Consider the following 19,571-nt stretch of genomic DNA (forward strand, 5'->3'; position numbering starts at 1 on the left):
TGCATACTAGAATGGTGATGTTCGTGTATAATGGCTGGCGAGAGACTACTTTGGGCGACAAACCTGCCCATCTTGGGGACTCCTTCCACCTCTGCTCATACCTCTACCAAAAGACATCTAATCCTTCCGCCTTGACAAAGGAGAGGTCATACTCATATGACCCAACTGGGCTGATAAGGGCAAAAATCTCCTCCGCTTTAAAACCCATCCCCAGAATACGGTCCACCACATCTCTCCTATTTGGTGGGGGGCCTTCTTCAGTCCACCTCAATTGGACCACATTGCGGCGTTTAAAGGAGCTACCAGATGGTGTCAGATTGGCCTGACCTTCGCTCACATCAGTCCTAGTGACCGCAAAATAACTGGCCCTACTCACCCTTGGGACAGGTGCAGCCACTGCTGCAGCATAGGAAATAACTGCATTCCTTGCAACATCCCGCACATCACTTTTAGTTACAGACCCTTCTTTAGATAAGGTAGAAACAAAAGATGGAGCAGAGACTTCTGGCACAGAAAGATCATTTACATTACCCTTGGTAATTCTTACTTCATTACCAGTAACTAAAGGGTTACCAACAGTGGAGATGCCCTTATCAGCACTCTTCACAGCAGAGTCAGCACACCCCTCACTGACTCTCTGTACACAGGTGGTAGTCTCAGCCAGGAGATGAGCTTGCTCTCCACTGCCCTCTACAGCACCATCTATAGGAACTACACCTCCATTATGTTATATAGGCAAGTCTTCTAACAAAAACAGCTTTTTCAGCCACCCGATGTTTCAAAGGTTTTGGGGGGATATCATTATCCTCTTCTTCATCCTCAGATGATCCAGACACGGCAAACTTGCGACCATGCAAAGGTGATTCCATTTCTGTGATTAACTTTAGCATACCTGCTCCCTTCACAGGCTCAGATGGATCATCTTGCTCCATAGCCTCCTGCTGCGGGGACAAGGGCACAGAACTTCCTTGGCCCAGTGACATACTGGCAGTCAAAACACCTGACTGCTGATCACCCGCAGCCTGTGTGCCAGAGCTTTCTCCACTTTCAGCAGGCATACTGATACTTGGCTTGGAATGTAAAGATTTTCCAGCGTGCTGGCCAGAAACACAGTCCGAGCCCACAGTAACTTTTTGGCTTTGCACTGACCTTGGCTTCTCGCACTCTGGTGATGCTTCTCCTCCACTTGACTCTATGGCCCCTCTGCGCATTGTACAGAAGCGATCATCATTGCCATATTTCTCCTTGAAAGCTCCGCTGGTTTCTTTCAATGCGGCCACCAGCAAACTCTGCTTTTCCACTTTAGCCTCCAAAGCCATTAACTCAGTCCGCATCTGTCTTCTCTTGGAACTGTGAAGCCGGTCATTTGAAATTTTTTTATGTTTGAAGTCAAACTTCAACTTCGCCAGTACCTCTTCCTCCTTGGCAATTCTCGCAATCCTAGCACAAACCTTCTTTCTGTAGGCTGACAGGCTTTCACCTTTAGCTGGGCCATTTCCCAGGTCCTCAAACACTGGTATGTGAGGCCCAGTACTCTGGCCATCCGGGGGATCCTCCCCTGGGTCCACCCCAGATTCCTGCATCCACTCTGGGTATAGGGAGTAATCAAGCTTCCTGTTCCTGGATCAGTAGGCCTCTCTGGAGCTCAGGAGATCAGCAGTAGTGCAGCCACACCCTTTGCAGCTATAACAGCTTTACAGTGGGGACGGAAAGTATTCAGACCCCCTTAAATTTTTCACTCTTTGTTATATTGCAGCCATTTGCTAAAATCATTTAAGTTCATTTTTTTCCTCATTAATGTACACACAGCACCCCATATTGACAGAAAAACACAGAATTGTTGACATTTTTGCAGATTTATTAAAAAAGAAAAACTGAAATATCACATGGTCCTAAGTATTCAGACCCTTTGCTCAGTATTTAGTAGAAGCACCCTTTTGATCTAATACAGCCATAAGTCTTTTTGGGAAAGATGCAACAAGTTTTTCACACCTGGATTTGGGGATCCTCTGCCATTCCTCTTTGCAGATCCTCTCCAGTTCTGTCAGGTTGGATGGTAAACGCTGGTGGACAGCCATTTTTAGGTCTTTCCAGAGATGCTCATTTGGGTTTAAGTCAGGGCTCTGGCTGGGCCATTCAAGAACAGTCATGGAGTTGTTGTGAAGCCACTCCTTCGTTATTTTAGCTGTGTGCTTAGGGTCATTGTCTTGTTGGAAGGTAAACCTTCAGCCCAGTCTTAGGTCCTGAGCACTCTGTAGAAGGTTTTCGTCCAGGATATCCCTGTACTTGGCCGCATTCATCTTTCCCTCGATTGCAACCAGTGGTCCTATTCCTGCAGCTGAAAAACACCCCCACAGCATGATGCTGCCACCACCATGCTTCACTGTTGGGACTGTATTGGACAGGTGATGAGCAGTACCTGGTTTTCTCCACACATACTGCTTAGAATTGAGGCCAAAAAGTTCTATCTTGGTCTCATCAGACCAGAGAATCTTATTTCTCACCATCCTGGAGTCCTTCAGGTGTTTTTTAGTAAACTCCATGTGGGCTTTCATGTGTCTTGCACAGAGGAGAGGCTTCCGTCAGGCCACTGTGCCATAAAGCCCCGACTAGTGGAGGGCTGCAGTGATGGTTGACTTTCTACAACTTTCTCCCATCTCCCGACTGAATCTCTGGAGTTCAGCCACAGTGATCTTTGGGTTCTTCTTTACCTCACCAAGGCTCTTCTCCCCGATAGCTCAGTTTGACCGGACAGCCAGCTCTAGGAAGGGTTCTGGTCGTCCCAAACGTCTTCCATTTAAGGATTATGGAGGCCACTGTGCTCTTAGAAACCTTAAGTGCAGGAGAATTTTTTTGTAACCTTGGATAGATCTGTGCCTTGCCACAATTCTGTCTCTGAGCTCTTCAGGCAGTTCCTTTGACCTCATGATTCTCATTTGCTCTGACATGCACTGTGAGCTGTAAGGTCTTATATAGACAGGTGTGTGGCTTTCCTAATCAAGTCCAATCAGTATAATCAAACACAGCTGAACTCAAATGAAGGTGTAGAACAATCTCAAGGATGATCAGAAGAAATGGACAGCACCTGAGTTAAATATATGAGTGTCACAGCAAAGGGTCTGAATACTTAGGACCATGTGATATTTCAGTTTTTCTTTTTTAATAAATCTGCAAAAATGTCAACAATTCTGTGTTTTTCTGTCAATATGGGGTGCTGTGAGTACATTAATGAGGGAAAAAATGAACTTAAATGATTTTAGCAAATGGCTGCAATATAACAAAGAGTGAAAAATTTAAGGGGGTCTGAATACTTTCCGTCCCCACTGTAACGCTTCTAGGAAGGCTGTCCACAAGGTTTAGGAGTGTGTCTATGGGACACACTCCTAAACTCTAACTCTAGTGAATTCCTTCTATGTAAGCTTATATTCAATAAGCATAGACTAAAGAGAGAAACGCTTTCTTTTTGCCCAGGTAGTAGGTGGGGTTCTCGGCCTTTTGGCTAAGATCAAGTGTAGTATCTGTTCTTATCAGTTGCCAGAGGGGGCGCTGTGCAAATCCTCTTGCAAAATGGTGCCTAGACGGTCCGTTTCAGCAGGGGCCGTACCTGAGAGCTCCCTGGATTGGGAGGCTAGTACTCTGTCGAGGCTGAGTGGGCCAGAAGGGTGCCCCTGGTGGGGAAGGGTGCTGCTCTGGGTCTGGCCGAAGGACCGGGTTCCTGGCCTTCTGGCCTAGATTTGGTGTGGTTCTCGTCCTTGTCAGTTTTTCGGGAAAGAACACTGGCCCCCCCTTTCCCATGGGGGGTTAGTATTTCCTGGATGTAATTAGGTGGGAGCAGTGGTGGAGGCTTTTCCTCCCTTCCTCTCTAAGTTCCATGCCTCCCTGGTGGGGATGGGGCTGTGCTGGTCTGGCTGGTGGGCCGGGGTTGAGAGAAGCCCGTGGTGTATGTGCCCCTGGAGTGGCAGTCCAGGGGTGAGTGAGGGTCACTTTGAATTATGGCACCAAGGTCACTGCACCTTGTACACTCTTTTTGCACACCTGCCTCTTGGGCCGGGCCTTTTGGCTGGGACCAGAGGAATTTTTTATTCCTGGCCGAAGGGCCAGCCATTGTATTGCACAATGGTCACTTTCACTTATCCTCCACTTCCATCTTCCCCACTTCTTTTAGTTAAGCCCCTTTGTTTGTCACTTTTTTGTCTTTTTTTTGTTTGTACACGGTTTTGCACGCGTGACCGGTAGGGTGTAGGTCCTCAGGCCCTGAAAGTCTTGGGAGGGGGTGGACATGGCCTTCTGGCTTTGTTCTCCCTCTCTCATGGGGGCCTCTCTTCGAGGGAGCCCCACCTAGTACTTGGGTCAGTCTGTTTCGGCAGACCCTCCAAAGTATGGGTCTGTCTGGTTTTGACCAGATGGACCAAGTGTAAGTACCCCAGTCCTCCCCAACAGGGCAGTGAGAGAGGACGTGCGATGTGAGAAGCTGTAATGGGATAGAGCTCCTCTGCCAATCCTCCCTTCTATCCTGTGACCAGATATCGATGGTACGTTGAGCCACACTAAAGCCGTATAGATTCCGATCCCGATCGGCAGCTTCCGTCTTCTCGCCATCAGTTGGTGTGCTCCCGGTTTGTTCAGTACCTGCTGCCTTTCAGCCTACCCCTGGCTACTCTTTTCGGTGCAGCACCCGGTGGAACCCCTGGCACTTAGTGGAATCTGCAGCTCCCAACGGCTCTCCTGCTTTCTGGCATGTCTCCAGCAAAACAAATTTACTTACGGCTCTTTTTTTGGCTCTGTATCATATAATTAAGCAACTGTGTGGCCCGCCGCAGCTCCCCTGCGGCCTTCCAGGACCTCCAGGCTCCCCTGCGGAATTTCAGGATCCCTGGGCTCTCCAGCCTGCTTCCAGTAGAACCAGCATACCCTTGGCTCTTTCCCTTGGTGCAAACCCCGGTATTTAGCGGCCCTTTTGTGGACTTCCTGGCTTTCCTGGTTATTTAGCTTGTTTTTTATATAAAATACCTGCTGCCTGGCATATCTGCTGCCTGCTATACCTGCTGTCCGCTAGTCTACCTTCAGCTGCTTCTCTGCTATCAAGGTGGCCCTTCTGGTCTGTTGCTGGTCTGGTCTATTGCTGCTTCCTAGCTTACCCACAACAAAATACTTGCTGCTTACGGGTTTACTTCTAGCCTCTCCCCTCTCTGATATCTAGGTGGTATCTGTGGCTTTTTTATATCCTATACTCATTTACTCTCTCTGTGTCCCCCCCTCCCCCAATACCTATAAATTTCCATCTGTGTTGGGGTGTACATAGGACGAGGGGAACAGGGACAGAGAGAGTGCGAGGATGACACGGAATAAGAGAGACATGGGGACTGCTGATCACTCTGTGGATTATTCTACAACTGAATGCACCTCTCAGAACAGCACAGATAAGAAATCACAGAATACTGTGAAGGATAAGCCTCAAGACCGCTACTCGTGTTCAGAAATTTGCAGATACACCTGATATGGATAAAGGGGAATCTTTGACTGCAGCATCCAGCTTAATGCAGGGATAAGCCATAGAAGGAGCCTCTGCTGGCTCTGTTATACTCCAGGGCACGGGAGGAGAAGGAGAAATAGTCCAATTGGAACATTCGGATAACACCGTGAGTAACGCTGCCTTAGAGAATGATTTGCATAATATTTCTCCTAAATTCTCAAATACATTGAATACCTCAAATAACTCAGATGCAGAACATGTAACTATGCTGTCAGATATAATGAAAACCATTACTACATGTAACAGCTCTGTGAATATTCTTTCTCACAATTTAGAAGTAATGAGGGAAGATTTAACTTTAATCATACAAGATATGCATACCTTTAAAGAAAGAATGTCAGTAGCTGAGGAGAGAATAAGCACAGTTGAAGATTCTTACATACAGTTCTGAACTCCGATAAAAAGTTTAAGCAACAATTATCCATACATGACTCTCGTTTGGAAGACATGGAGAATCGTCTCTGTCGGAACAATATCAGAATAGTAGGCCTCCCCAAATGGGTAGAAGGAAACACACAAGTTGAATTTATAGAGAAATGGCTTATATCCACGATGGGTTCAGAACATTTTTCTTCTTTTTTTTCAGTGGAGAGGGTACATAGAGTCCCTGCTAGAGCATAACCCACGGGGGGCATGTAGAACCCTTATTCTGAAAATGATGAATTACAAAGATAGGGATATTATCCTGCAGAGAGCTAGACAACTTCCAGATATACATGTGGATGGTTGAAAGATAAGATTTTTTCCTGATTTTTCAGCAGCAGTGCAGCGTCAGAGGGCGGGATTCCTGGAGGTGAAGCGGCGATTGAGGCAGATGGAACTGCCCTATTCTATACTGTTTCCAGCTAGACTCAAAGTAATGGCACAGGGCACTACACATTTTTTTGCATCTCCGGAATTAGCTGCTCAGTGGTTGGACAACTATAGGCGGTCAAACTAACTTCTCAAAATTGTTTGACTTTTTTTTTGGGGGGGGTGTTTGAATTGATATTCTGGGAAGGAAATTAGTAAAATAAAATGGTGGAGGGAGCACTTTTTTTTTGCGGCCCTCTCGATCAGATAGCCCCTATGTGTGTGTATGTGTCACTGTTTTGTTATGTTAGCTATGTCCCTGTCAATATATGTTTGTTTTGTATGTTGATTTATGTTGATTTATGTTGATTTTGATTTATGTGCACCTTTTGGAATATATTTACCTCTCCTTTCCTTCCCTCCCCTGTCCATGCTTTTCCCCTCACCTTCATGGGGGGAACTATGGGGGATTGGGCTATTGGATTGGAAGGGGGGAGGGAGAGGGGAAGGGAGAAGAAAAAGTGAGGGGAGGCATGGGTTGAAGTGAAAAATTATATTTGCTGTATTTGTTTGTTTTTTTGGTCAATTTATCTGATATTAGTTTTATATGGCTCCTTTGAGTGAAGTGTTAATTTCATGGAATGTTAGGGGTCTTGGTAGCCCTTCTAAGTGGCAAGCAGTGTTTACCTCACTAAAGAGATTCTCACCCTCAATAATATATCTCCAGGAAACCCATTTAAATTCCGACACTGTATTACTTAAAAAGTAGTCAGTTTAATATTCAATATCACTCTATATTTACATCATATTCCAGAGGAGTCTCTATACTTATATCTAATGGATTGGATTTCACATGTAGACACATTAAGAAGGATAGTAAAGGTCGATTTATTTTTTTGTACTGTACATTATCAGGACGACCATACGTGATTGGAAATATGTATATTTCCCCCCCTTATTCACCGGAAGTATTTAATTTAGTATTCAGTTTGTATCTGATAAACCAGAAAGTGCATGCCTATTGGTCGGAGATTTTAATAACTATATGGATCCCGCAATAGATAAATATCATACAACCAATAAGCAGACTCCATTGGGGCCTATGGCCTTTGCCAGATATGTAGCAGAATTGGGGTTGATAGATCTATGGAGACAGCGTAATCCAACAAATAGGCAAGTCTCATGCTTTTCTAGTACTTATAAAACGCTATCTATAATAGATTTGGCACTGGAAACTTACCCCTTGTTGCCACATTGTCGTGAAATTAAATTTGAAGCCAGGGGTATCTCAGATCACTCTCCCTTAGTGTTAAATTTTTCTTTCAGGACTAGTCCAGGGTTTACTTTATGGAAGGTGAACACATATTGGCTTTCGCTTTTTCCTTCATCTGAAGGAATTATGATAGAATTAATCACTTACTGGAATATAAATAGAATTTCAGTCTCACTTTTAATATACTGGAATGCATTGAAAGCTTTTCTCAGAGGTCTCCTTATTGCGCAGATATAAAAAATTAAGAAACAATCTAGGCAGTGGGAAAAAACCCTAGCTGATAATATGATGCAGGCCGAACTTCTATATATAACTAATCCAAATGAAGATACTTAAAAAGATTGGCTTTATAGCCAACAACATTATGCAGTGGTGGCTATGAAGAAGGCAGAAAATCAAAGATTCTTCTTACAACAACCATATTTTGAGGAGGGAGAGGGGACAGGACACCTATTGGCAACTATTGTAAATGCCCAGCAGCATGCATCATATAACTGAAATACAAACATCTTTAACCACTTGACAACTGGGCACTTAAACCCCCCTCGTGACCAGACCAATTTTCAGCTTTCAGCACTCTCACATTTTGAATGACAATTACTCAGTCATGTAATACTGTACCCAAATGAATTTTGTGTCCTTTTTTTCATACAAATAGAGCTTTCTTTTGGTGGTATTTGATCACCTCTGGGCTTTTTATTTTTTGCGCTATAAATGAAAAAAGACCGAAAATCTTGAAAAAAAAGCGCATTTTTCTTCGTTTCTGTGATAAAATTTTATCTGAAAGCTGACCGCCGCACGAAAACGGGGATACTGGGGTTATGGCAGCTAGCTGCTGCCATAACAATGATATCCGCCGCCAAAGTTTGGACCTACATCGGCGTGCAGCAGTCGGCAAGTGGTTAATCACCTCTTCTTTTTGCACTAGCCATAGAACCACTGGGGGAGGCTAATCGTGCATTCAGACATTGTGGGATTCTGGAGATCTACAGGTGAAGATAAGACTTTATGCGGATGATACCCTAGTGTTTTTGGGGGATACATGTTCATCCCTGTCCACAGTTATGTCTTTAATAGATGTTTATGGATCTTTTTCAGGATTTAATATTAATTGGGACAAGTCCATAATGTTGCCTTTGGATCCTATACGTTTGGAGCTTCCACACCAAGCTCATCAGATGGTCCTGGTTACATCATTTTAAATATTTGGCAGTGGTAATTACACCGATTGTTACAGAATATACAGATAAGAACCTACTCCCTCTTACTGTCAAAGTTAGACAATTGAGTAAAACCTGGAGTAAATTTGTGCTGATTGGGGCGTGGCCAAGATGGCGCTGTAAGCGGCTGCCTTTTCAGAGAGCTCCGCTGATCCGAACAAAAATCTGGATCCATCGGCCCTAAAAAAGCACCAATTCCACTCCTGTTGCCAAGCAGGGGATAGGGGATCCTATCCCTGCTGAGATCTGGGGAAAATTTTGACTCCCGGAGCGAGATTGGAGACCCGGCCTACCGCAGGCGACTAGGCCGAAGCCACGGCCTTTCCTGACGGCCGCGCGGTGGACCGGGAACCCCCTGCCGCGATCGGCCTAGACATCGGGCACTGCTGACTGCCTCGGACCACAGGTGAGGACGGGAGGGGGAGTTCTGGACTGTGTCTGGGCCGCGTCCTGGGCCTGAAATCCTCTTATTCCCCCCATGATTCACTAGGCCGCAACCGCGGCCTTTCCTGGAGCCCCGGGGCCGCTGGATAGACGGGGGTACTGCTGTGTCCTGCTGAGCTAATGGAGGAGGCCCTGTGACCGTTCAGAGACATTGCCAAGCTACAGGAGCAGACCCTGAAGAGCCCACATCCCCCCTTACCCCTGTGGTGGAGTGCGGTGGCTGAGTTGGCTGTCCCTGTGGGCCTGTGCGGCTCCTGTGCCATTTGCCTGCAGATGAGGAGGGAGGACTGTCAAAGGGACACAAACGTTATCCTACCTGCTGCTTGGGTGTCCCTGGCTTCGCAGACAGGCTCCCTATACCTATTGCTGAATACTGCCCGGACCTGGGCCCCCGCCACCTGAATGAGGCGCCGGAACTCCAGCGCAAGAAACAGTAAAGGGGGTAAGAAGTTGACCTTCCCACCCCAGCCGGACTCCCCCCAGACACCCACCGGTCCCCCTCCGGAGGACCCTAAAGTGCGCGGCACCCACAGAGTCCCACAGACAGACATTATGGAGTTGGATGACTCCCGTCCCCCCTGGTTGGCGGACGTCATGGCAGCCATTGCTACTTGCCAATCAACACTAACAACAAAGATCGAAGCAGTTCAGTTGGACATGGGTCTAATCCGTCAAGATGTAGATGAAATCAGATCACGAGTCACCGAGACGGAGCAAAGACTGAGCACCACTGAAGACACTACTGCGGAACACGAGAGGTCCCTCTGTACTCTTCAAACTAAAGTAAAGGCCCTCGAATACAGAGCTGAGGACGCGGAGAACAGGAACCAGCGAAATAACCTTCGTATTGTTGGTCTACCGGAGGGGGTGGAGGGGAGTAACCCTACCTCCTTTATAGAGGGCTTGCTCCGTGACCTTCTACCTGAGGCCCGCTGGTCACCTTATTATACGGTGGAGAGGGCGCACCGCATCCCGCCTAAGCCGGGACCTCCTGGATCCCCCCCTCGCACCTTCATTCTACGTCTACTTAATTTTAGAGACAGAGACAAAGTTCTCCGTGCCTCTAGAAATGTTGGGGACCTCAGATTCCAGAACACGAAGTTGATGATCTTCCCCGATTATACGGTAGAGACCCAGAAACTTAGAAAATCTTTTGACCAAGTTAAGGCGGCTCTACGATCACGCAACATTCGTTACAGTGTACTTTTCCCTGCTCGCCTGAGAGTCCAGGATGGCGAGACAACCCGTTTCTTTACCTCTCCAAGGGAGGCCTCCACCTGGCTGGACTCGCTACCACGGATCCGTTGATGGTGTACCTGGCATGCAAGGTGAGATCCTTCACTGTTTGTTCACCATAGTCTTGGCTCAGGTCTGAGGTAATATACGTATTCCCACATGGATGACTTTCTTCGTTGCATAAGTTTTGCTCAGTTCAATCCATGGTGTGGACAGCCTTGGGAGGAGAAGTTTATTACCCCTTTCAGGGAAATTCTAAGATAATGCCCCTGCCAAACAATTTGGTCAGGAGACCGTTGAAACATGAAGTTCCTTTACAACTGCTTGTTCTCTTGAGGGATGCTGGGAACATTTTTGTTCGATATCTTCACCCAACGATGGACAGACTTTACTGTGGGATCGTACTATCGGATATTTCCCCGTCATCTGACTTTCTGAATCTCCACAGCCTGTTGTATTACAAACGGAGCTCTCAACTGTATAAGCCGTTTGAAATGCTGTTTCCCCCCCCCGTGTGAAGTTTCTGGGGGGTGAGCTTGCCTCTTCCACGGACCCTCTGTTGCAGCCGGCGAGCTGAATAAGTTCGGGATTGAAACCCGCCTCAGTTTTGGGGGGCTGGGTGGGGAGGGGGGTGGTGTAAGTTCCCCTATTGGGGCCATTTTTATCTTCATCTGCTTCGATTTTTGGGATCCTCTATCTGTTTTTGGTTTGGTTTTGTTTTTGTTTGTTTTTCTTACCAAAATAATTGACTTATCAGCATTGCACTGTTTACAGATGTGTCCGGTTCGGGTCCCGGGGTCCAGTCCGAGAGCCGCGATTTCCATTGATCCTAATACTCTTAACAATATCAATGGCCATGTCCTCACTTAACATCATCTCCTGGAACACCAGGGGACTGAATTCCCCGGTTAAACGCTCTCTGGTGTTCCAATTCATTAAGTCTTATAATCCACACATATGTGTGCTTCAGGAAACGCACCTAACAGGTCGCAGGGTATTGGCCCTTAACCCCCCTGGCGGTATTCCCGAGTCTGGCTCGGGTTGGATTTTTCATACCAAAAGCGGTAACCCCGAGCCAGACTCGGGCTTGCATCGCAGGATCCAGGAAGAGCATACTTACCTTGTCCCCTGGTTCCTGCGATGTCTCCCCGCTGTGATCGGCGAGCCGCTGTGTCTCGCTCGATTCACAGTGCCGAGCTCCGTTCCCTGCGAGCGTTGCGACGCACGGGGACGGAGTTCGGCGGTAAATTCAAAAGTGAAACACACAGTATAGATACAGCATACTGTAATCTTACAGATTACAGTACTGTATCAAATAACTACACATCCCCTTTGTCCCTAGTGGTCTGCCCAGTGTCCTGCATGCAGTTTTATATATATAAAACTGTTCTTTCTGCCAGGAAACTGGAGATTGTCCATAGCAACCAAAACTGTCTCTTTACATCAAAAGTGGTTTTAGAGCAGCTAGAAAAAAGCGATAATAAATTAGAATCACTCGCAGAATTGAGCGATAGTGATTTGTGAGGAGATCCGTCATCAAACACTAAAAGTAACAAAAGCTAAAATTCTGCAACTGAGCAAATTTCAGTGTTTTTGATTTGATTACATTATTGAATAATTTTTATTATTATTATATTATTATTTGTTATAATTATTTATAGTTATTTATTATATTATAATTTTTTATTTCGTTTTTCAAACTTTATCATACCCGGGATGTCTACTAGACTCTTGTTTGGACAGATTCAAGTGAACTATTCCTAAGAATTACAGGCCTACAATATAAAACGCCAAATTTCTGTGCAAAATAATTGTACCGCTTTCAGCACCTAAAATCAGAAATAATCATACCGCCAGGGAGGTTAAAAAACCATGGGTGGGACACCACTACCATTCCACGCACTCCACATTTTCTAGGGGTGTAACTATACTGGTGCTGAAGTCACTTCCTTTTCGGCTCTTGGATTTGGCCCTGGACCCTGACGGACGGTATGTTATTATTCACGCAAAAATTTATTCTTTAACGTGGACTATTGTGGGCTTATATTTGCCCCCCCCCCGGCCTCCTTGCTGGTGCTCAATCAGATCACCGGTAAGCTGGCCGACTTTGCCTCTGACAACAATGTCATATTGGGGGATTTTAATCTGGTCCCTGACCCGGATTTGGACAGGCTAACTCCTGCGGGAGGTCATTGCTCTGGGTTGGCTGAGTGGGCGGATACCTATGGCCTGACTGACGTCTGGAGGTGGCGTCACCCCCAATCTAGGGCATATACATGCCACTCGGCCTCCCACAGAACGTTTTCCCGCATAGACTTGGTCTTCGCGGGATCTCGGGTTCTCCCACGGGTTACAGACATACGAATACTGCCTAGGGGAATTTCCGACCATGCACCCTTGTTGTTGTCTTTGGATCTTTCCCTAGGCTCAGTAGAGAGGGTATGGAGGCTCTCCAGATTTTGGATTTCAGACACTGCAGTAGAATCCCAATTTAGAACGGAATTGCTTGATTTTTGGGCCACAAATGTGGGCTCTGCTGACTCCGCGGTGGTGTGGGATGCCTTCAAAGCCACGACGAGGGGGCACTACCAGACCATCATTGCCAGGGTCCGACGTGAGCGTAGAGCAGACTTAGTGAAGGCAGAGCGGGAGGCGTGTGATGCGGAGGCTCTCTTTGTTCGTACCCGGGACCCTGCGCACTACTCGCATCTACAACTGTTGATGAAGGAGGTGGTCTGTCTCCGTACTTCTCTCACGCAGAAGAAAATGTTGGCTCAATCCCAACGGATTTTTGAACAGGGAGAGCGATCAGGCCGTTTGTTGGCCTGGCTCTCTAGGGAACAGGCGGGTGGGATGAGCATTTCACATATTAGAGACTCCTCGGGACAACTGATCCACACACCGGAGGGGATCAACTGTTGCTTCGCAGAGTTTTATGAATCTCTTTATGGTTCCAGGGTAGACTATAGAGGGGAGGATCTGGGGGCATATTTAGACGACATAGATATCCCAACCCTTACAGTAACGTATCGCGACAAGCTTGACGCCCCAATTACATCCTTGGAGATACTAAGGGCACTTAAATCAATGCAGGCTGGGAAAACTCCGGGACCTGATGGCATCCCTGTAGAGTTTTATAAACAATATGCCACAGAACTAGCTGACAAATTACAGGTCCTCTTCTCTGAGTCATCGTGTCTCGGGAAACTTCCTGACACAATGAGTGAAGCAATCATTGTAGTGATCCCCAAACCAGGGAAAGACCCCACGTTGTGCTCCTCGTACCGTCCTATATCCCTTCTGAACGTGGATGCAAAAATACTGGCAAAAGTATTGGCCAATAGGCTTAACCTGGTAATTACTGCTTTAATCCACAGAGACCAAACTGGCTTCATGCCCGGCAGAGGAACTGATATCAATATCAGACGCCTCCATACTCACATAGACAGGGCGGACGAGGTGACCAATGGGATGGTGGCCTCACTCGACGCGGAGAAGGCTTTTGACTCCGTCGAGTGGGGCTACTTATGGGAGGTTCTCTCGCGCTTCGGGTTTGGTGCGGGTTTCACGAAATGGCTCCGCATGCTATACCACGGCCCCTCAGCTAGAGTACGTACCAATGGATGCCTCTCAGGGAAGTTCCAATTGTCTCGAGGCACGCGACAGGGGTGTCCCCTTTCCCCGGGTCTATTTGCTCTGGCAGTGGAGCCCCTGGCTATACTGTTGAGGGCCGACCCAGGGGTGAGGGGTCTCCAGGTGGGACCCATTGAGGAGAAGTTATCACTTTACGCGGACGATGCTCTGCTTTATTTAGCGGATGCGTCGTCCTCTTTGCAGACTGCACTCAATCTGATTGATCGATTCGGCGGGTATTCGGGGATTCGCATTAATTGGGACAAATCGATCCTATTCCCGCTCCATCCCTCGACCCCAAGGCTACCACACCCACAGCTTAAATGGGTAGATGATTTCAAATATCTGGGGATAAAAATTAGCGGTAAAGTCCAAGATTATATTGACAACAATTTACGTCCACTCATGACACAACTTACGGCTAAATGCTCTGCTTGGCGTTCCCTTCCATTGACTCCGGTTGGCAGAGTCAACTTGCTCAAAATGATTTACCTTCCCAAATATCTATATTTCTTTCGCAATACACCCATACCCATCCCTAGGACCTTTTTCCGGAGGCTGGAGAGCCTGTTAATACACTTTGTCTGGGCTGGGAGGCCACCCAGGGTGGCCAAGCAAATCTTATATCTCCCTCTCTCGGGAGGGGGACTGGCGCTACTGAATTTCCAAATCTACTACTGGGCCGCAGTTCTGGTCACGATTCAGTGGTGGTTCTCCCAGCCCACGCAAAATCCCGCGGTCACTCTGGAGGCAGCCATTCTTGGTTCCTTTGCTGCCTTGAGTAACCTCCCATTTCGGGGTCTCAGGGCCAGTTTGTCCATGACGACCCTGATGCGTACCACTGTAAAGGTTTGGCAGGAGGCTAGGAAAATATATGGGAAACCAAATTGCATTTCACCCCACATGCCCCTGTGGGGCAATCCTATGCTACCCCATTTTTATACTTTACCGGACCCCTCTCTTTGGGCAAAAAAGGGAATTCTTACACTAAAGCATATAGTCAAGGATGGCAGGCTTATGACTTTTCAAGCTCTTAGACAATCATTTGCTATTCCTGCCTCCTTCCAGTTTAGATACTGGCAGCTGAAGCACGCCTTTGAGGCTCAGTTCCCTGCCCCCCTCACTCTGGAACCGGACTCTATTGAAAGGCTCTTGACTTCCAGCGTGATGGGGAAGCCCCTTTCCACACTATACCTATACCTGACAGTGGAGTATGATGTCAAACTAACTAAAACCTGGGAAAAGTGGAGGGTTGATATTCCCTCGTTGGATGAGGAGGAATGGAAGGAGTGTTTAATATCCTACATTCCTTCCATGATCGCTGCAAAAGATAGGTTCATACAATTCAAGTTCCTACACAGGGCGTACTTTACTCCACAGAGGTTGGCGCGCATTTACCCTCAGAGAGACCCCAATTGTCAGAGATGCAGACAGGAAGTGGGTACTTTCTGGCATATGGTCTGGTCGTGTCCCTGTCTCCGACTCTTTTGGTCAGAGGTGGCATCCACACTGAGCAATGTCATAGGATCAGAATTGCAGGCAGATCCCCAGATACTACTGCTCAGTCACTTGGAGGATGTTGTGGGTGATAGGTATAGCAAATTGTGTCTAACCTTCGCATTGTACTATGCTAGGCGGGAAATTCTATTGCGGTGGAAAATGGTAGAGCCTCCTACCCTGGCCTCGTGGATAAGGTCTGTGAATAGGGTACTCCCTCTGTATAAATTAACGTATGAAAGTAGGCAATGCCCGGGGAAGTTTGACAAAATCTGGTCATCCTGGGTCGACGCCTCCGGAGACCCTGATCCCCCTACCCCATAAGCAGGATGGGAAAAGTAATGGAAGCTATCCTATACCTCACGTCTCTTCTCTTTATGCCTGTTTTCTTTCACCCCGCTCCTTCTCATCCCTCCTTTCCCCCCCCCGTCTTCCTTCCTTCCTCTCCCCCGCCTCCCCTCCCCCCTTTTCCCCCTCCCCCCCCCCCCCACTTCCCTCCCCCCCGCTGCCCCTACCAGGTTTAGTTGATTATTGGGCCACTCATTTTATACTATCAAAAATGTATGAAGATTTGAGCTTTGAGAGGTCTGGTTGAGCGAAACTTCTGATGTTTGCACGCCTGGAATTCCTGATAAATAATGGCTATTGTTTAAGTGTCAATTTTACTGTTTTTTTGTTTTTATTCTCACTACAATGTCTGTATTGAACTCTTATATTGTACTGCTGATTTGTTCAATAAAAAAAATTTCTGTTAAAAAAAAAAATTTGTGCTGATTACGATAGGGAGAGTGAATTTGGTGAAGATGGTGTGGATGCCCCAAATGTTATACGTACTACATAACTGCCATGTATGGCTGACGTTGCAGTTATTTAGAACTATCGATTCGGTTTTTAGGGATTTTACATGGAAGGGTGGAAAACCCAGAATTAGATTTGAAATATTACAACTGGCTATAGGTAAGAGGAGTATTGCGATACCCAACGTAAGACTATATTTATTGCATCACAATTGCAACATTGGCACGGCTGGGAGGCAGGGGACATCCAGGACCCCATACAGAAGATTATAATATCCCAATTTAAAATGTACCCTTTAGTTCAAATAATAGTAGCTCACCACTTTTATAATAAAAGAAAATTCCCTACTTTTTATTTAATTCATAGGTTATGGGAAGCAGTGCGAACTATTACTCAGCATAAGGGCTATACAAAACATATGCCTATATGGAATAATTATTATTTTTATGAATTTAATAGACTTCCGGAATTATTAGATTGGAAAAAAGCTGGTATAATATTTTTGTATCAGTTATATGAAGGGGATGTTCTACTACCTTTTAATATATTAAAAGATCGCTATCAGTTTACGAATAATGATTTCTACCAATACATCCAATTACGTCATGCATTACAAAGCCAAACCTCAAAACTTCAATTACAGTATAAAAATTCTAAAATATTATCAAAGGCAACTTCTGTAACTTGCACGAAACGAGGACTAATAGGAGACCTTTATTCTAATTTACAAACTATAGAGAATTCTGGAAAACAAATAAATAGCTTTGTTCGATGCCAAAGGGACATAGAAGATCTAGATGAGGAGGATTGGATACAGCCCTGGAAACATTACCCAAGACATCCCTCTCGCCTTCCCAAAGGCTATCTCAGCTTTTTATTTTACACAGGGATCATTATACCCCACAAAAACTCCATGCTTGGGGAAAATATATAACACCGCTATGCCCCTGCTGCTCCCTATTTAATGGATCTCTTATCCACATGCTTTAGCGATGTACAAAGCTTCATCGTTACTGGGAAAAAATATTTATAATCTTAAATCTATTATGCTCCACTGAGTTAACAGGGACACCCAAACTTGCATTATTGGGAATATTCCCTGATGGAGCGTTACCAGTAGAGATGCACACTGTGTGGATAAGATACTTATATTTAGCACGTAAAGTTACTTTACAAAAATGGTCATCTCCTGTTCCTCCAACCCATAAACAATGGGGTGAGAAACGTAATTATATACTTAACCACTTCAGTCCCGGAAGGATTTACCCCCTTCCTGACCAGAGCACTTTTTACAATTTGGCACTGCGTCGCTTTAACTGCTAATTGCGCGGTCATGCAATGCTGTACCCAAACGATATTTGCGTCCTTTTGTTCCCACAAATAGAGCTTTCTTTTGATGCTATTTAATCACCTCCGCGGTTTTTATTTTTTGCGCTATAAAGGGAAAAAGACCGAAAATTTTGAAAAAAAAATGATATTTTCTACTTTTTGCTATAAAAAAATACAATAAACTCAATTTTAGTCATATATTTAGTCCAAAATGTATTCAGCCACATGTCTTTGGTAAAAAAAATGTCAATAAGCGTATATTTATTGGTTTGCGCAAAAGTTATAGCGTCTACAAACTAGGGTACATTTTCTGGAATTTACACAGCTTTTAGTTTATGACTGCCTATCTCATTTCTTGAGGTGCTAAAATGGCAGGGCAGTACCCATTTTGGAAAGTAGACACCCCAAGGAAATTGCTGAGAGGCATGTTGAGCCCATCGAATATTATTTTTTTGTCCCAAGTGATTGAATAATGACAAAAAAAAAAAAAATTACAAAAAGTTGTCACTAAATGATATATTTCTCACACAGCTTCTCCTGAGTATGGGGATACCACATGTGTGGGACTTTTTGGGAGCCTAACCACGTACGGGGCCCGAAAACCAAGCACCGCCTTCAGGATTTCTAATTTTTTTCAATTTTCAAAACTTTGTGAAAAAAAGCTAGGTCTGCAAAATACTCATACCTTACCTCTCAGCAAATAGCTTGGGGTGTCTACTTTCCAAAATGGGGTCATTTGGGGGGGGGGGGGGGGGTTGTGACATCTGGGCATTCCATGGCCTCCAAAACTGTGATAGGCAGTGAGGAGTGAAATCAAAAATTTACACCCTTATGCCCCGTACACACGGTCGGATTTTCCGATGGAAAATGTCCGATCGGAGCGTGTTGTCGGAAATTCCGACCGTGTGTGGGCTCCATCGGACATTTTCCATCGGATTTTCCGACACACAAAGTTGGACAGCAGGAGATAAAATTTTCCAACAACAAAATCCGTTGTCGGAAATTCCAATCGTGTGTACACAAATCCAACGGACAAAGTGCCACGCATGCTCAGAATAAATAAAGAGATGAAAGCTATTGGCTACTGCCCCGTTTATAGTCCCGACGTACATGTTTTACGTCACCACGTTTAAAACGATCGGATTTTCCGACAACTTTGTGTGACCGTGTGTATGCAAGACAAGTTTGAGCCAACATCCTTCGGAAAAAATCCTAGGATTTTGTTGTCGGAATGTCCGAACAAAGTCCGACCGTGTGTACGGGACATTAGAAAGCCTAAAGGCGGTGCTTGATTTTTGGGGTCCCGTATGCGGCTAGACTCCCAAAGTCTCACACAAGTCTCACACATGTGGTATCCCCGTACTCAGGAGAAGCAACAGAATGTATTTTGGGGTGTAATTTCACATATTCCCATGGCATGTTTGAGCAATATATCATTTAGTGACAACTTTGTGCAAAAAAAAAAAAAAAAAAATTAGTCTTTTTCCTGCAACTTGTGTCACAATATAAAATATTCCATGGACTCGACATGCCTCTCAGCAAATAGCTTGGGGTGTCTACTTTCCAAAATGGGGTCATTTGGGGGGGTTTTAAACTGTCCTGGCATTTTATGCACAACATTTAGAAGCTTATGTCACACATCACCCACTCTTCTAACCACTTGAAGACAAAGCCCTTTCTGACACTATTTGTTTACATGAAATAATTTTTTTTTTTTGCAAGAAAATTACTTTGAACCCCCAAACATTATATATTTTTTTTAAGCAAAGGCCCTACAGATTAAAATGGTGGGTGTTTCATTTTTTTTTTCACACAG

General features: G+C 45.6%; 1 pseudogene; it reads left to right on the top strand.

The window, feature by feature from the left end:
* Window positions 1-3,485: 3,485 nt before the first annotated feature.
* LOC141124408 (U2 spliceosomal RNA) lies at window positions 3,486-3,627 on the top strand (annotated as a pseudogene).
* The last annotated feature ends 15,944 nt before the right edge of the window (window positions 3,628-19,571 follow it).

Source organism: Aquarana catesbeiana, linkage group LG01 (genome assembly GCF_042186555.1).
Source record: "Aquarana catesbeiana isolate 2022-GZ linkage group LG01, ASM4218655v1, whole genome shotgun sequence".
In the NCBI taxonomy this organism is placed as follows: Eukaryota; Metazoa; Chordata; class Amphibia; order Anura; family Ranidae; genus Aquarana; species Aquarana catesbeiana.